At 39.3% G+C, this 17,328-nt stretch overlaps 1 pseudogene; it reads right to left on the reverse strand.

Annotated features, from left to right (window-relative positions):
* Positions 1-11,579: 11,579 nt before the first annotated feature.
* On the reverse strand, positions 11,580-12,715 carry LOC107794843 (U4/U6 small nuclear ribonucleoprotein Prp31 homolog; annotated as a pseudogene).
* Between the last annotated feature and the right edge of the window lie 4,613 nt (positions 12,716-17,328).

The following is a 17,328-nucleotide window of genomic DNA, read 5'->3' on the forward strand; positions in this document are numbered from 1 at the left end:
CCGGCGCTCAATCGAGTGAACCCAACTGAGCAAACCTTATCAAACACTTTCTACCCATATCAATATGAATATGGAAGCCATGCTTTCATTTATTTAGACAATAGGAAAGATAGTACATTCAACACGGTTAGTTCATTTTATATCACAACCTTAAATTGTAGTTAAGTTTCCAAGATTCTATACAATTACACTTTAGAGAAGCGAGAGCTAGAATTACAACATAGTTCGTAGACTCATCCAACACCCGTACATAACCCACACATATGTCTACGGAGCCTCTAAGGATGCAAAAGAAAAGTATGACAATGCCGGCAATAAGTCCCCGGCTATACCTTAAAAGTGGATATCTATAGCAAAAGATGTACAACACAACCCCCTTGAAGGAGAAAGGGGCTTACCAAGACTTTGAGAGGAGGATGTTCCGCTATGCATGATCGGCACTATCAGTTATGCAGCCACCTACATTCATTAAAAAAATGTAGCGCCCCCGGCAAAAGGGACGTTAGTACCATGGAATAGTACTAGTATGTATAACTAAACACCATCCAGTTAGAAAGAACAACCATACAAGATTAAAAGAAATCATAAGCACAACAAAGCTTCAAATAAGCATCACATCAATAATATAAGAGGTTCACATAGTTTTCACAGAATTTCTGAAATTTTTGGTTGGGGCATTCCTTATCGTTGCATCATCATCCACATTACCACCGCTTCCTTGAGCGGAGTCTGATCACGGCCCGATCAGCTAAGCCGTCTTACCAAGACGTTACTCTTATTTCATTCTTACTTTTCAATTTCAATTATCAATACAGTACCACCATGTGTGTATAACATGTCGTCTGATCACGGACCGATCGGCTAAGCCGTATTACCAAGACATTACTCTTATTTCATTCTCACTTTTCAGTTTTAATTATCAATACAGTACCACCATGTGTGTATAACACGGCGTCCGATCACGACCCGATCGGTTAAGCCGTCTTACCAAGACGTTACCTTTTTCCGTTAATCATCTCACTTCAATCTTTGGATTCACATGAATTAGTTTCTCGGCACTTGGGACCACAATTACCACATTCCATAACTCACATTTCGCATTATTCCCATTTTCAACATTTATCTTGCCATTTAGGATCATATGCACATACAAAAGCAATTTAAGTTATAAACATAGAGAGAAATTCATCTAGTTCGGCATATTAATCACAATGTAACCTTGACTTGACATTTAGGCATTTAGCACATAGCTCATGTTTTTCCACACATCCTCAATTTACAAAGAAAATCACACTAAACACATGGAGAAGCATCTTCCACATACATTTTCACAACATCAATTTATTTGACATAACAAGTACCACATCAATCGAATTTCAGGCTTACAACATTTGCACGGGCACCATGGAAGTTCAATTTCTAAGAAGAGGGGGTTTTAGCCATACATACCTTGTTTAATCTTTCCTTAAGTTACTACAACGTTCCGGAAATTCTAGCAATCCCAATCTACTTTGAGACATAATAAAATTGAATACAAATTAGGAAGGTATTCATGGTTTCAGCCCATTTGAGCATTTTATCAAATACTAGTTGAGCATCTTGATTTCAAATCTCTTTTACAAGATTTCCTTCATTCCCCAACCAAATCTTTACTTATTTATGTTCAACAATCTTCCAACAAACCTAATTTGTACATGCATGTATACATAATACTATTACGTCAAAGAATCACACCTCAATAACCCATCTCACAATCTCTACAACACCAACACAACCTAGGTTAGGAACCTATGGCTTCCAATCACCATCCCATGAGTTCTAACGTATATATCATACATAAATAATCACCATAGAGTAGTTAGAGATGATAGACATACCTCTTGTAGTAAGAATCTTGAGAATCCCCACTTGTAGTGTTCTTGATCAATTTAGGGATTTGAATGGGAATCTATGGATTTTCAAGATCAATCCTTGTTAATATAAGTATTTAGGAGTAGTAATCAACTCAAAATACTCCAAAAACATTACCTTGGATCATAGGAGGGAAGTATGGGACGGATTCCCCTTGATAGACCAAGCCCTAGCTCAAAAAAATGACTTAGAGACTCTCCATACCCAGTCTTGGGGTATTTATAGGGCTGCTAGGCACGCGTCCGCGGTCAAACCGCGCTCGGGATGCGGTGGCCGCGCTCGTACCACGCTCGGAGGCAGAAACTTTCAGTTTTCCCGCGGTCGCGCCGCGAATGCTCGTCTGACACAGGTCCGATAAAAGGTCATAACTTTCTGCATTCACCTCCAAATGACAAACGGTTTGATGCGTTGGAAACTAGACTCAAAGTGATTTAATTTGATAGGTTGTGCATCACACAACACCTTATATAAATGGAATTATGCTTGTCCAAAGTAAGGTCTTGTGCGTACTCATTTACAACTTTAGTCTATTATGAAATTTTCCAACTTGGCTTAGACTTAGGCCTCTCCTTAGACCCCAAATCACTTATAATATGACTTATACGCTTATTAGCATATTCAATTTATATCTATTATATCATGAATCCTCATTTGCATGCAAGATAAAATAATTAGCCTACCTTGGCACAACGAAATCTTAAATTACTTAGCAAAATTTTTCGGGGCTTTACATTCTCCCCCGCTTAAGATCATTCATCCTCGAATGAGGATCAAGGTTCATTCATTAGCCATCCTTAGGTAACTTCAGCTTTTTCACATCATGAAGTATATCAACAACCCCAAATTTGGCTAACTCCTTAAATTTCCGAAACTTTCGCCAGAGTTTCCTTTGTAACTAGGCCTATCCACTTGTCAGAGGGCTCCAGATACATATCCTAACAGCATATACATGTTCCATAGGCATAACATAACTTATACAACACCAACCATGGCTGCATAGGCAACATATATAACCAAAATTGAATAGTTTAACATAGATAAAATCAAAAGATAAGAGTTCATAGGAACCAAATGCATAAAACCTATTACATAACTATTCAAACAAATGTGGGTACTTCTTTCTCATTTCTTCCTCGGCTTCCCAAGTGGCTTCCTCAACCTGCTGGTTCCGCCATAACACTTTTATAGAGGCAATTTCCTTATTTTCAATTTTCGGACTTGCCTATCAAGAATGGCAACTGGAATTTCTTCATAAGATAGTTCTTCATTAACCTCAATAGCTTCAATTGGCACAATAGCGGATGGATCTCCCACTACCTTCTTCAACATAGACACATGGAAGACCGGATATACCAACGACATCTCGGGTGGCAGCTCGAGCTTGTATGCCACCTGACCGATCCTTTGAATGATTTTATATGGTCCCACATACCTCGGACTCAATTTTCCTTTATTTCCAAACCGCATAACACCTTTCATGGGGGAAACTTCTAGGAATACCCAATTATCTTCTTTGAACTCTAAATCTCTGCGACGAACATCTGAATAAGACTTTTGGCGACTCTAAGAAGTTTTCAACCTCTCCTTAATAATCTTGACTTTCTCCATGGCCTGATGCACGAGGTCCGGCCCTATCAATTCTACTTCTCCAACCTCGAACCACCCAATGGGAGACCTACATCTCCTACCATACAGTGCCTCGAATAGTGCCATCTGGATACTAGCATGGAAACTGTTGTTGTAAGCAAATTCTATGAGTGGCAAATGGTCATCCCAACTACCTTTGAAATCAAGAGTACAAGCACGTAACATGTCCTCAAACGTCTGAATAGTCCGCTCTGCTTGCCCGTCGGTTTAAGGATGGAAAGTTGTGCTGAGATTTACCTGCGTGCCCAAGCCCTGCTGAAATTTCTTCCAAAAATTGGTTGTGAACTGAGCCCCTCGATCTGAAATGATTGAGACTGGAGTGCCATGCAACCTGACTATTTCTTTGATATACAATTGAGCATACTGTTTCGCTGTGTCGGTAGATTTAATTGGCAAGAAGTGTGCTGATTCTGTGAGTCGATCCACGATCACCAAAATTGAGTCGAACTTGCGCGGAGTGCGTGACAACCCTACCACAAAATCCATGTTGATCATCTCCCATTTCCACATTGGAATTTCTATGCTTTGAGCCAACCCACCAGGTCTTTGATGTTCGGCCTTCACTTGTTGACAGTTCGGACATCTAGCCACAAAGTCCACCACATCCCTCTTCATGTCATTCCACCAATAAACTTCTCTAAGATCATGATACATTTTCGTAGAACCTGGGTGCACGGAATACTTGGAAGTGTGAGCTTCTGCCATGATCCTTTCCTGAAGACCGTCAATATCCGGAACACATAGGCGTCCTTGGTGCCGTAGGGTACCATCATCCATGCCAAGGGAAAAAGTTGTGGTCTTGTGTTTATGAATCCCCTCTTTCAGTTGCGCTAGCAATGGATCGTTGTATTGCTTTTCTTTGACCTCCGCTACAAGTGATGATTCAACCCTATTATGCACAATTACTCCCCCATCACTAGAGTCCGCAAGACGAACTCCTAGACTATCCAACTGGTGAACTTTCCTGGCCAACTGTTTTTTATATGACTTCAAGTGAGCCAAACTTCCCATAGATTTCCAGCTAAAAGCATCCACCACAACATTGGCCTTTTCCGGGGTGATAGAGAATATCGATATCATAGTCCTTGAGCAACTCGACCCATCTTCTCTGTCTCAGATTCAACTCCTTTTGTTTGAAAATATATTGAAGGCTCTTGTGGTACGTAAATACATCCACGTGGACCTCATACAAATAATGTCACCAAATCTTTAGTGCAAACACCACTACTGCAAGCTCTAAGTCATGTGCTTCATAGTTCTTTCCATGATTCTTGAGTTTCCTAGAGGCATAAACTATCACCTTAACATGTTGCATTATTAGTGGAACATCTTTATCATATTTCTCTTACATAGGACCTCCCACGAATTGAGTTCTTTAATAATTTCCCTAATATAGTTACAATCTCCTGTGAATACTTGCAACTAACTCTTTCAAATTCTCAACAAAAGATATTACTGAATGAGTTTTTTTTCCATAGGATCTTCTGTTTCAAATGACTAACACCTGCTAATTTGTGCACATACCCTGATAACAACAACCTGCATGTCATTGCATCAAATGTAAGGTAATATTGTGCTCCGACTTTTCTTAGCCAACCTCTTCTCCCCATATATGCCTTATAGAATTTAAGAAACCATACTACTTCCCCTGTGAATATTCTAATGATCCCTCTTTACAGTTAAATACCGCCCAAAACATATATCAACCAACACCCTTTATAAGTATACAATTTATGAAGAGTCACTGGCCCGAGAAGGGCATTCTCTGAAACTTGAGATCCTCCTCAATTCTTCAACAATAACTTTTGATTTTACTCTTAAGTGTAAGACTTAGTCCACCTAATTCTATCCTCGATGAGTAACTCACCTCATTCCCCGTATTGTAGCTACCAATAGAGTTCCCTGATATTGTGGTTTAAGAGTTACCATGATAAACATGTCTGGTCTATAACAAGTGTTCATCCTCTTTCAATCTATTTTGAACCTTTCATTTGCCCTTTGGGTAGATTGTGTTGTCTTTCCCCCTTTTTTTATCGCCCTTTGGCCTAGACAATATATTGGTACCATCTTTTCCTTCTAACTCGAACATTCATTCCCATTCTATTTTGCTCATAGTGCATAATTGATAGCCTTATTATGCCACACACTTGTCTACCTCCCGTGAACTTGTAATATCTTTGTGCCTGGTTTAGTGAGTTTATCATACCACAACTTCACCTCCAGTAGTCTCACTTTCCATTGTATGTAGACATGAACTATCTCTGGATCCTTTAGTTGATATTCGGTGTCACCCAAGTCGGTTGCATTATGGTTAGTCCTTTATAACTTTTATTAACGCTTATGCTCTAAGCGAGTCCACCATTCTGATACAAGATATTTTATGATAACCATGACCATCTCAATTTATAGGTTTTCTCCCCATTTCTTCTCACCTCATTCTTCCTAGCTAGTGAATAGCCATGCACTCTTCAATATGTTACGTGGTCTTTTCCTTAGTTATTTCATCATGCTCACCTCTTAACTCTTATGAGGATATCCGTGGGAAAGTGTGTTCATCCGCATATCACTTAACACTTATTTGCTTGTAAGATTTTTTAGAGGCTCTCCATCAAGCCCAAATACCCTCTTGGGTTATTATAGCATCACATTTATTTCTCCCACTCGTTTCGCCTTTCTTAACGCCTTGGAACTTTGGTTAAATCGCAAATCTATGATTAACCCATTCTAAAAACTCGCAACCTTCCACATTTGACCTATAGTACTTCCTTAGGTTCCATTGTTCCTAACCCTCTAACAAGTATAAAATCCCTTTACAAACATACTCTTAGTTTCTAGGATCGTTGACCCTATCATTCACATTGCCCTATATGAAGAATTTACCTTCCTTAACCTTCCACCTTTTGGGGGGGGTACTAGTGGTCTATCATTAGCATATCCTTTCAGATAATCACGTTATCCATTATCACTTTTCTAGACTACGCATGTGTTCAACAAAATATTCAAACATCATAGCTATATGGTCTTACTCATGTTTCATTGTATTTAAGTGGCCTCACTATGGCCTTCCTCCCCCACTTGGGGCGAATGTCCCGGATTTCGACACAAGTCTTGAATTTAGCAATTTCAGGGACATATGCCTCATGTCTCTATCCCTCATATATATGTTCGACTATTAGGGAGATTTAAGTCACCATGGTATTAACCTCATAAGTTCTCTATCTTATTCAGCCACACGGGCTTGGGATTCCAATTCCTCATGTCAATATCCTTTAGGAGTGTAATATCACTTCGTAAAATTCTGGATTTTTATAAAGTTCGTTGTAGAGGGGTCTTCTCATCGTGGGTTCAATTGACTCTCCTTTCATAACTTCTTGTCTCCTATGAGAGTTTTGCACTCTCATCATTAATCTCCTGGTCACGTCTCCCATATATCACGTGCTTATATAACTAATTTTCTTTCACACCTTAGGATCATTTACATACTTCTCACACTACCCACATGTGTTATTAAAGCTTACATATCATTTATCAATTCAATGTTTCTTTAGAGGTGGTAATCATTTTTAACACTTTTCTCGAATAAATTATGCTCATGGTACAATGTACTTATCCTATATGCCCATACATTCGTTCAACAAGATACATGTGTCATCTCCTTAATATTGATGCCTTTTCCCATTGGTCATTCCATATGACAACATTACTTGAAATAGACGAAAGAGCGTTTAAACTTATCTTGAATCTCAACGCACGAGTTAGAAAATAATCTTATAGTCAAGCTTTATCGCACGATCTGGAGTGTTGAAGAAGGGTAACATTCCTAAATGTCCATGTAGCCTCCAACTTATAGATGTGGTCGACAACACACCGATAAGAAGGACTCTATTTGACATGGCTACGAGACATCCTAGGACACTTTAAAACCTTAGGCTCTGATACCAAGTTTGTCATGCCCCAATCTCGGGAGGCGCGACCGGCGCTCAATCGAGTGAACCCAACTGAGCAAGCCTTATCAAACACTTTCTACCCATCTTAATATGAATAAAGAAGTCATGCTTTCATTTATTTAGACAATAGGAAAGATAGTACATTCAACACGGTTAGTTCATTTTATATCACAACCTTAAACCATAGTTAAGTTTCCAAGATTCCATACAATTACACTTTAGAGAAGCGAGAGCTAGAATTACAACATAGTTCGTAGATCCATCCAACACCCATACATAACCCAAACATATGTCTATGGAGCCTCTAAGGATGCAAAAGACAAGTATGACAATGCCAGCAACAAGGCCCCGGCTATACCTCAAAAGTGGAAAACTATAGCAAAAGATGTATAACACAACCCCCTTGAAGGAGAAAGGGGCTCACCAAGACTTTGAGAGGAGGATGCTCCGCTACGCGTGATCGGCGATATCTGCTATGGAGCCACCTACATTCATTTAAAAAAATATAGCACCACCGGCAAAAGGGACGTTAGTACCATGGAATAGTACTAGTATGTATAACTAAACACCATCCAGTTAGAAAGAACAACCATACAAGATTAAAAGAAATCATAAGGACAACAAAACTTCAAATAAGCATCACATCAATAATATAAGAGGTTCACATAGTTTTCACATAATTTCTGAAATTTTTGGTTGGAGCATTCCTTATCGTTGCATCATTATCCACATTACCACCGCTTCTTTGAGCGGAGTCCGATCACGGCCCGATCGGCTAAACCGTATTACCAAGACGTTACTCTTATTTCATTCTCACTTTTCAGTTTCAATTATTAATACAGTACCACCATGTGTGTATAACATGGCATCCGATCACGGCCCGATCGGCTAAGCCATCTTACCAAGACGTTAATCTTATTTCATTCTCACTTTTCAGTTTCAATTATGAATACAGTACCACTATGTGTGTATAACATGGCGTCCGATCACGGCCCGATCGGTTAAGCCGTCTTACCATGACGTTACCCTTTTCCGTTAATCATCTCACTTCAATCTTTGGATTCACATGAATTAGTTTGTCGGCACTTGGGGCCACAATTACCACATTCCATAACTCACATTTCGCACTATTCCAATTTTCAACATTTATCTTGCCATTTAGGATCATAGACACATATAAAAGCAATTTAAGTTATAAACATAGAGAGAAATTCATCTAGTTCGGCATATTAATCATAATGTAACCTTGACTTGACATTTAGGCATTTAGCACATAGCTCATGTTTTTCCACACATCCTCAATTTACAAAGAATATCACACTAAACAAATGGAGAAGCATCTTCCACATACATTTTCACAACATCAATTTATTTGACATAACAAGTACCACATCAATCGAATTCCGGGTTTACAACATTTGCACGGGCACCATGAAAGCTCAATTTCTAAGAAGAGGGGGTTTTAGCCATACATACCTTGTTTAAGCTTTCCTTAAGTTACTACAACGTTTCGAAATTCTAGCAATCCCAATCTACTTTGAGACATAACAAAATTGAACACAAATTAGGAAAGTATTCATGGTTTCAGCTCAGTTGAGCATTTTATCAAATACTAGTTGAGCATCTTGATTTCAAATCTCTTTTATAAGATTTCCTTCATTCCCCAACCCAATCTTTACTTATTTATGTTCAACAATCTTCCCACAAACCTAATTTATACATGCATATATACATAATACTATTACACCCAAGAATCATACCTCAATAACCCATCTCACAATCTCTACAACACCAACACAACCTAGGTTAGGAACCTATGGCTTCCAATCATCATCCCATGTGTTCTAACGTATATATCATACATAAATAGTCACCATAGAGTAGTTAGAGATGATAGACATACCTCTTGTAGTAAGAATCTTGAGAATCCCCATTTGTAGTGTTCTTGATCAATTTAGGGATTTGAATGGGAATCTATCGATTTTCAAGATCAATGCTTGTTAATATTAGTGTTTAGGAGTAGTAATCAACTCAAAATACTCCAAAAACATTACCTTGGATCATAGGAGGGAAGTATGGGACGGATTCCCCTTGATAAACCAAGCCCTAGCTCAAAAAAATGACTTAGAGACTCTCCATACCCAGTCTTGGGGTATTTATAGGGCTGCTAGGCACGCGTCCGCGGTCAAAACGCGCTCGGGATGCGGTGGCCGCGCTCGTACCACGCTCGGAGGCAGAAACTTTCAGTTTTCCCGCGGTCGCGCCGCGAATGCTCGTCTGACACAGGTCCGATAAAATGGTCATAACTTTCTGCATTCACCTCCAAATGACAAACGGTTTGATGCGTTGGAAACTAGACTCAAAGTGATTTAATTTGATAGGTTGTGCATCACACAACACCTTATATAAATGGAATTATGCTTGTCCAAAGTAAGGTCTTGTGCGTACTCATTTACAACTTTAGTCTATTATGAAATTTTCCAACTTGGCTTAGACTTAGGCCTCTCCTTAGACCCCAAATCACTTATAATATGACTTATACGCTTATTAGAATATCCAATTGATGACCATTATATCATGAATCCTCATTTGCACGCAAGATAAAATAATTAGCCTACCTTGGCATCACGAAATCTTAAATTACTTACCAAAATTTTCTGGGGCTTTACATTATTATTACTCACTAAGTTGGAGTACTCACTTTACTCCTTGTACCCTGCGTGCAGATTAAGACACTTCAGGTCCCGCTAGCGAGTGTTGATTTCTTCCAGCTCGGGCGGATTCAGAGATTCACTCGGTAGCTGCTCGGCGTTCGCAGCCAAGTGCTTCTCCCCCTATCTTATTTTGTCTAGTTTTAGTTCTATAATAGAATATGAAGACTCTTCGTGTTTTTAATCGGTTAATAGATGCTCATGACTGGTGACACCCCGATGTCGGGTTGTGTTATTTTTCGCAAATTGTATTATTCACCTTTTTTTGGGATTATTATTATTATGTTAAAGACTTAAATTGTGTCCTTTAAAATTCTTAAAAATGAATTGGGTGTGTGTCGGTTGGCCTTGTCTTCACGAGAGGCGCCATCACGACCGGGTCTGGGTTTAGGGTCATGATAATAAGCCCTTGTTCTTTGTCAATGGAGAATGTAAAGGGGTCTGTGAGGTTTTAATTTGGTGGGTCGAGTGACTTGACAGCTGACATTAGGGCTGTTCATTCGGATCGGATATCCGAAATCAGAACCGATCCATTCAATTCGGATTTTGGATTTCGGATTTGATCGGATTTCGGATTGTGTTTATTAAAATTTCGAATTTCGGATCGGATTCGGATTGGTATATTTTAATCCGATCCGAAATTCGAAATTATTAGGGCATATATAAATACTACACTTTAATTTCGGATAGTCAGTACTTCCTTTACATCAACCTCCAAGTTATTACCTTTACAATTGCTAGATTTAGCTATATTGGCACCATAGTACTCTCATAATTGCATAAACATGAATTTTCCTTAATGTATTGTCTCTTTTACAAAGAAAATATACATATTAGTTTAACTTTGAGGCATAATAATACGATCCGAAATCCGATCCGATCCAAACTTTAAAATCCGATCCAATCCGATATAATTCAGATCGGATTCGGATTGCATTTTTTAGAATCTGAAATCCGAAATTCGAATCCGAAATGTGCTAAATCCAATCCGATCTGATCCGTGCACAGCCCTAGCTGACATGGAAAAAATGAGGGGGTCAGTTGCCACGGTATAGATCCATTAGGGTTAGGGGCAATTTTTAAAAGTTGATCAACTGTAAAGGTTAGATTGGACGAATAGTATAACGAGTGGTAGATGTAAACAATATAGTACCGTAGATGGAGAATTTTGGACCTTTTCCCATTAATATATGATATAAATTACATGAAAAACTTTTTAAGTACTCCATCTAATAAGATATGATCCTATTTTAAAGTAAAATTTACTGCTAGCTTACCTTAACGCAACCAAGGTCAATCTATCGAACAATATCTAATTAATCTTAGTAAAGTTTCCAGTCTCAGAGAAAGAGGTGGCAGCAAGCTAGTTTGCAGGATTTGAAAGCTCGATCCCTTGCTTTGGGGTGAAGGCCAAACTTGAAGTCAAGCCTAATGTTGTGGCAGCGTCACTGCTTCCAAGCTGACTAAGCATGCCACAACCCTCCCCTGAGGAGGGTTTTTCAGGTACTCCAATGATCATATTATTTAGTACATTTCGCATGTATGCAACATCAACTGTTTGTTTCCTCTTTCTCAAACGACCACCACTTCTTCTTTGCGTAAAAGGGTCAGAATCAACAACAGGAGGAATCGGGAGAGGCTTTTGCCATATCTCTATCATTTTAAGGATCTCTTCCCTAAGAGATCTTCCATATTCTCCAGTCAGTTCTCCTCTGCTCGAGTCCACACGGGCCGCTAATGTTGATTTGACTGCTAGCAGGTGATAGGTTTGCAACCTAAAATTAGGAGGTCTAGTCTTGAATATTTCACTTTGCTGAATATAACCTACTCTTACAGGATGAACAACATAACCTTGGGAGGAAAACCGTGGTAAATGCTTTGGCCTTTTGGCACCAAGAAGCTCTACATCACAAAAGTGCATATTTGCCAAGGACGAGAGACCACCAGCAGCACTTGTAAGTTTTACAGCAACCGCACTCCCAATAACAGCAGAAAGATTAGGAGCAATATATCCCATTCGACTCTCCAAAAAATCAAGAACCTTTTTCTTTGCAGAATCAAGATCAAGGGCTCTATCACATGCTTCAAGTGTCTTTTATAAAACATCTTCAGGCAAACGGCTTGCCACTAGTAGCTGATGTCGTAACACAGACAACCATGATGACTGATGTTAGCTTCAATTAGCATCAGTCCTTTCAAGTCAACACGATTCACATCCATTTCGTTGCCAATCTTTTTTACAACCTGGGCATAATCAATTGGGTGAGATACAAATGACTCTAACTCTGGAAACCTCAATCGATACTTGTCGCGTATAAAATTGTGCATTATAACTATTTCATTCTCAATGTCAACAAATAAGGCATAAGAGTCTATTATCAACCAACGATATAGATCTGCTGGATTATCATCATAATCCAGAAAAATACCTTTACCTTTATTAATGACACGATCAGAGTATTCCTCCTCATCAATTTGCGCATTCTGAACTATCTGCATTATGTTTTCAATTAGGGCGTTTTGTACTTCTGCATGGTGTCTGTATACTGTCGAAATCGAGCTCGCCTATGGCATGGTAGGTCAGGCTCAGAACATGGCAATAAAGAACTGAAGATCGACCCCAAGTCCCATCGGACTAGAATCCGGGGTCAGAATGCCTGCCTTCAAGAGTATCGAGGTCGTGATCCCGGAATCTATCCTAGCCCCGAACGATCTCGAAGCAACATTGTTAGCATAGCCAACAGAAGACCAAAATATTCGTGACTGATCGGATATTACGGTGGTAATCTCGGCATTTATCAATAAGGAACCGGCAATCAGCAAATCAAGAGATTTTTTACCTTTTATAAAATTGTACCTAAAGTATGACTCATTTACTATATAAAGGGGGACTCATAATTCATTTAGCACATTGTAACACGCATTCCAAAGCAATACATTATTATTTCTTTCTTTAAGCTCTTATTCTTTTGTATCTTGATACCGATCGAAGTGCACCTAGTTCGAGTCTGACTGACCTCCCAAGATTGTAATTGTTCAATTCATGTGGTTTGAATTTGCTTTATCATTGTTTATTTCAATTGCAACTTAATTTATCGCTTTGTGTCTAGTTAATTCGCATATCCTTAAAACCACTTACAAATTCAATTGTTATTCGATTTTGAGGGTAAACAGTTTGGCACCCACCTTAGGGCCAAGGATAATAGTGGTTATTTGATACAAATTTTCATAATACATACTATTTTACACTTGTTCTTTGAAGTGCCTCTAATTTCAAGTTAAAGCTCAAAATGTCAAACTCACAATCAGCACCCTAACATATTGACGACGAGTCCTGCCATCACGGTGAAAATAATAACATAGTGCCCAGTAACGGGGTGCCACTAGTCGATCCCATCGGGATTTCGGTTGCGGACCCAATTGACGCTAACTCGCATATGGCTATCAACACAAAACTGCCTACCGACCCCGAGAATAGTGTCTGTGATGGAGCCTGATCGGCAACTCAAAATACACAAAACATTGGAGGAGATGGGATCAATTTACGGATGATCTTCGAAATATTACATGCTCAACTATGGATGTCCAACGGGACGGGAAGGGACCGGATGGGACAAAATTAACGAGACGGGACGACATTTAGCAGGAACGGTGGCGGGACGAGATGAAGCAGAATGGGATAAACGGAATGAAACGGTAGGCCCATCCCATCCCGCTAACAATCGGGATGAGACGTGACGGGATGGCGGGCCTTAAGTGGGCCGTTTTCCAAAAAAAAAATATTTAAGCATTAAGTTTGGCAATTGCTAGTATTTTGACAATGACTAAGTTTTTAAAGTTTGCAACGTCTAATTTTTTAACTTATGTAATAAACTTAAATGTTAAAATAGAAATTAAGAAACTAAGTAAAGAATTATAAAATATTAAAATAAAAGACTTGTAATAAGATATTCTAGTAATTATAATAGAGTTATAATTTATTTAATATAATTTCAAACTATTAGGTAACTAAGTAAGACTGTAAGACAATTCATAAAAATATTATTGCCAATAAAAATATCATTGCGGGACTAGTGGGTGTTTCATCTAATTCTTCTTCCTCATTTTCTTCATCCTCATTTTCTTCGTCCTCAATAAAAATATCATTGTCAAATTGTCTTTGTACAGTTTCATAATCTAGTTGTTCTTCGAAATTAATATTATAACATGCAGGGGGGAAGGGGTTAGGAAAATGAAGTTTCATCAAAATGAGTCATTTCATCTATATGTTTTCTAATTCTAGGATAAAGGTTAGGATTAAGACTAGGATTAGAATTACTACTACTTTCACCTTTACGATTTTTTTACCACTTTTTTTAAATAAGCCAAATATATTTTTAGGCGCCATAATTTAAATACAAATTTAAATTTAAAAAAAGTTAACATAAAAATTAAACACACAAATAAAATACGAAAATAGAATACGTAAAGTAAATACAAAAATTCAGCACTAAAATGATATGCAAAAATTATATATTAAAATTAGGAGATGGAACGAGTGCACCGTGATTAAATATTCAAAACTTGAAGAAAATTGCCCAAAATATTGCTCCAAATACTTGACGAATTAATTTGAAGCTTGAAAGTTGCTCCAAAAATTTGCCCAAATACTTGAAACTTATCACTTGATTGTGAGAAAATTGAGAGAATAATATAGATAGAATGTAAGAGATTTGAGAGAGAATGATTGATTTTTGTAAGAAAAAATGAAGAAGGATGGAGGTATTTATAGTTAAAAATAGGGCCAAAATATAATTTAATAAACTTAGGGGTTATATTAAAAGTTTAGGGGTAGGGGGTTTGGGGGAGGGGTGGGGGCCAAATATGGCCGTTTTTGGACGTTGGAAACGGCTATTTTTTCAATTGAAGCCATTCCCCAGCGGCTATAATTCAAAAAAAAATAAAAATGACGCAGGATGGGACAGGCGGGACAGGACGGGACGGGACGGAATGGGATGGAAGGGGACGGGATAAACGGGACGAAATGGCCATCCCGTCCCATCCCATGTCCCGTTTAACATGGGCCCATTCCATTAAGAATTAAGTGGGACGGGACAGGACAGGACGCGGGACGGAACCGAGACGGGATGGGACGTCCCATCCCGTTAGATAGCCATAGGCTCAATAGGCGACGATAGCTCAGTTACAGAACCAAAGCCGCGCACCGAGCAGAATTGAACCTGATCCGTCCCGGGAAGTCACCCGCAGGGATGAACCGATCGTAGAGAGGTTGAATAAAAATGAATTGGGAACTAACCCCGAGATCATAAAGATGCTCGAGGAATTGACAAAACAGTTAGAATTAGGGGAGAAGAAAATCGAAGCTAATGATAAAAAGGTAGAAACCTACAATTCCAGGGTCGACTAAATTCCGGGAGCACCACCGATACTAAAAGGCTTGGATTCCAAGAAGTTCATGCAAAAACCGTTTTCTCCAAGCGCGGCTCCAAAGCCGATCCCTTAAAAGTTCTGCATGCCCGAGATTCCTAAGTACAACGGAAGGACCGACCCAAACGAGCATGTTACCTCCTACACATGTTCCATCAAAGGGAATGACTTGGAGGATGATGAGATCGAGTCTGTCTTGTTGAAGAAGTTCGGAAAGACCCTGTCAAAAAGAGCTATGATATGGTATCACAACTTACCTCCTAATTCTATTGACTCATTTGCTATGTTTGAAGATTCTTTCGTGAAAGCATACGCCGGGGCTATCAAGGTCGAGACCAGGAAATCAGACCTTTTCAAAGTAAAACAGAAGGATAATGAGATGCTCAGAGAGTTTGTGTCCCAGTTTCAAATAGAACAGATGGAGCTGCCACTGGTCGCTGATGATTGGGCCGTTCAGGCTTTCACCTAAGGACTCAACATTCGGAGCTCGTTGGCTTCACAATAATTGAAACAAAACCTGGTAGAATATCCGACCGTCACTTGGGCTGATGTCCATAACCGATATCAATCAAAAGTCAGGGTCGAAGATGATCAGCTTGGGGCCCCTTCTGGGTCTGTGTACCTCGTCAGAACCACCGACATAGTCAAGAGAGACATCGACCGTGAACCGAGATCAAACAAAAATCGGTATCAGCCGTATAATGGAGACCGAAGAAGTAGTGGGTCCGGCAAAACTCTATGCGAAATGAAAGGAGAAGTGATCGAGGTTAGAGCACCGGGGACTCATGAGCAAAAACAACTTCGACAGGCCCGTCGGGCCTAAAAAGCGCCAAGATTATCGGAGTACAACTTCAACATCGAGGCCTTACAGAATGTCACAACTCGAACTCACCGATCTTCGGAGACAATTGACAGAAATGCTAGATACAGGGATCATTGTGCCCTCCAAGTCCCCATATGGGTCCCCTGTTCTATTCCAAAAAAAAAACATGATGGCAGCGTGCGACTCTGTGTGGATTATCGGGCTTTAAACAAAATCACAGTGAAGAACAAGTACCCTATTCCGCTAATGACAAACTTGTTTGATAGACTGGGTGGTGCGACGGTGTTCACCAAGATAGACCTGAAGACAGGTTATTGGCAAGCTCGGATTGTAGAGGGTGATGAACACAAGACGACCTGTGACAAGATATGGGTCGTATGACTTCCTGGTTATGCCGTTCGGTTTGACTAACGCCCCAGCTACATTTATCACCCTGATGAACCAAGTATTCTGAGAGTACATTAACGAATTCGCGGTGGTCTACTTGGATGACATTGTGGTATATAGCCAAACATTGGAAGAACACCTAGTGCACTTGCGGAAGGTCCTAGCTCGATTGCGGGAGCATGAACTATACACAAAGCTATCCAAGTGCTCCTTTGCTCAAAAGCAAATTAACTTCCTCGGACATGTCATCGAGGAAGGAGGATCAAGCAATCAAACTTTCTAGCAAGCAAACAATTCTCTGTATTGATGTCTCTCTCCCTCGACACCGTGTTGCTTTTTCTGTAATAGCTTTCATTAATGCAATCAAGTTTTCTTTCATTCTCATCAATACAATCAAATCAACCATCACAAAAAGAAATTTTTTTTCGCCATAACTCGTGATGATTTCGTCAACTAAAACTTTCTGTGAAGTGAC

Source organism: Nicotiana tabacum, chromosome 7 (assembly GCF_000715075.1).
Source record: "Nicotiana tabacum cultivar K326 chromosome 7, ASM71507v2, whole genome shotgun sequence".
Classification (NCBI taxonomy): domain Eukaryota; kingdom Viridiplantae; phylum Streptophyta; class Magnoliopsida; order Solanales; family Solanaceae; genus Nicotiana; species Nicotiana tabacum.